The sequence below is a fragment of the Myotis brandtii genome, unplaced genomic scaffold (assembly GCF_000412655.1).
Source record: "Myotis brandtii unplaced genomic scaffold, ASM41265v1 scaffold421, whole genome shotgun sequence".
Classification (NCBI taxonomy): domain Eukaryota; kingdom Metazoa; phylum Chordata; class Mammalia; order Chiroptera; family Vespertilionidae; genus Myotis; species Myotis brandtii.
Genome location: NW_005366140.1, coordinates 2,665,318 through 2,668,058, shown reverse-complemented (window position 1 = coordinate 2,668,058; position 2,741 = coordinate 2,665,318).

Genomic DNA, 2,741 nt, shown 5'->3' with positions numbered 1-2,741 from the left:
AAACATCAATGATGAATGAGAATCACTGATTGGCTGCCTCCAGCACATCCACTACTGGGGATCGAGCTCACAACATGGGCATGTACCCTTGACTGGAATCAAACCTGGGACCCTTCAGGCCGCAGACCAATGCTCTATCCCCAGCACCAAACCAGCTAGGGCTGCAACCTGGCTTGTTGATACAGCAGCCAGCTTCCCGCAAAAGGCAGGGAAAGTATGCAGGTGTGGTTTGTGCGGCTATGAAATCTGTGGGGCAATGGCTTTACTCTGACCTGCAGGAGGCAGAGAGAATGAGCAATGTTCCCACACACCCTGCCCTCTGGCAGCGCCTGCCTGTGCTCAGGGGGCTTCAGGCTCTACTCCCTTCTCGGTGGGATTATGTTATTCTGCAGGGAGGCTTTGCCCAGTGAGGGGCCTCCCTGGGCAGGTGGTGTAACAGAAGGAAAAGCTCTCTCTGATTCTATCTTATTTCTAGCCTGCATTTCTCCCATGGCCTTCAGGTCATGCTCTAGGTATGCTAATTATTAGAGAAATTCTGCTGAAAGCTTGAACTTGTGGCAAAGATTTGTGGGAGCCTCAAGACCTAATGAGATGAGCAGAGGTCACTGGAGAACTGGGGGACAAAGAGAATCAGAGAGTTCTGTGCTCTTCCTTGGATCCCTGTGGGGGCCCAGGTGTCACACCCCTCTCGCCTGTTCTCCCTTCCCTTGACACGAAATAAGCCTGAATTCTGGGCTCTCGTGAGATGGATTTGTGGGAGCTTTAAGGCCCCTTCTTCTCCAGCTGGCGCCTTCTTGAGCAGTAAACCTTTTCTTCCTCCAAGCTCTGATGTTTTGAATATTGGCCTTTTTTGAAGCATTGGATGCATGAACTTTGAATCGGTAACAGTGCGACCCTAGAGATCTATAGAGGGGGAAGCACAAATTCCTAGGGAGCTGAGAATGCTACAGGCCATCTACACCCCCATTTTTGAGGGCCGTGATTGGGGCCACATTCACTGCAGGAGTGAAAACCAAGATACTCCAGTCTGCCCCCAGCACCCGGTTAGAGATGCAGAAATCCACTGTGAGCCCACTCATGGGATGGGTCAGTTCTGAAGAACTGACATGTAGCCGTATTCAAATTCACCAGAGCTTGAAGAGGAGAAGCTTACATATGTGGGCAAAGCAGCTGCTTGCCTGCAGTGGTGGCAGCCGGGGAGCAACCCACACCTTCCCAGGACAGCATTCCCCCGCCCCTCCCCCCTTTTTAAAAAATCCCCTCACAGGAAGATATGCTTTTTATAGATTTTTTTTATTCATTCATTTATGTAAATATGATTTTATTGATTTTTAGAGAGAAAGTAAGGGAGAGGGATAGAGAGATAGAAACATGGATTGGCTGCCCCCAGGATGCCCCAACTGGGGACCAAGCCTGTAAGTGGGGCATGTACCATGACCGGGAATCCATCATGGCCCCTGGTTCATACCCTGATGCTCAGCTATTGAGCCACACCATCAGCTGTGCAAAGTGTTGTGTGTGTTTTTTTTAATTCTTACCAGAGGATATGTTTTCATTGATTTTTTTTTTGAGACAAGAGAGAGGAAGAGAGAGAGAAACATCGATGTGAGAGCAAAACATTGTCTCCCATACACCCCAACCATAGATCAAATCTTTTGGTGAATAGGATGATGCTCCTACCAACTGATCCACCCCACCAGGGCAAGAATAGGAGGTTTTGCCCTCGCTGGTTTGGTTCAGTGGTTAGAGTGTCAACCCACAGGCTAAAGGGTCTGTGGTTCAATTCCTGGTTAAAGACATACCTCGGTTGCAGGCTCAATCCCTGGCTCAGGTCAGGGTGCTTGTGAGAGGCAATGAAGGGATGTGTTCTCTCACATGGACATTTCACTCTCTCTCCTCCCTCCCTCCCTTCCACTCTCTCTAAAAGGTGAGGATTTTTTAAAAATACAAAGAATATGAGGTTTTGCAGCTTTCACTCTCAAGCACCCCTGCGCCTTCCCGCCCTCTTTTCCCAGCGCCCTGTCCCTGGAGCCTTTCCCCCTCTCCTTACCCCGGGCAGGTATATCCTTGCTTTCTTTCTCCTAAGTCCCAAGGGCCCTTCTTTTGCTTCTGTAACTTGTTTCCTGAGCCCACACAGCCCAGCTGGCTCATTTCTTAGCTCACTTCTTTTACCTCTGCGACTTTCTAAATAAACAAACACACACAGGAATATGAGGTTTTAATCTTTCCAACACCAGAGAACAGGTCAGGCAATGATACCCTACAAAATCCAACTCTGGAAGCCTATCCAGCCCCTGTGTTGGCGAATCCCCCCTCCTGTTAGAGTGATCGAACCAGTTCCTTTTAGTTAAGCCCCTCTGACCCCCAAATGCCTTTCAAAATTATGCTTCATCTCTGGACTCTTATTTAAGTTACACACAGCCTTCTCCAGATTCCTGAACCCTTCTTAATGCTGGAACAAAAACCCTGGCAGTTTCTCTCTCTCTCTCTCTCTCTCTCTCTCCCTTCCTCTCTAAAGTCAATAAAAATATTTTTAAAAAAGAAGACACTCGCCCTAGCTGGTTTGGCTCAGTGGATACAACATTGGCCTGCAGACTGAAGGGTCCCAGGTTCGATTCCAGTCAAGGGCACATGCCCAGGCCGTGGGCTCGGTCCCCAGTGGGGGGCATGCAGGAGGCAGCCGATCACTAACTCTCTCTCATTGATGTTTCTCTCTCTCTCTCTCTCTCTCTCTCTCTCTC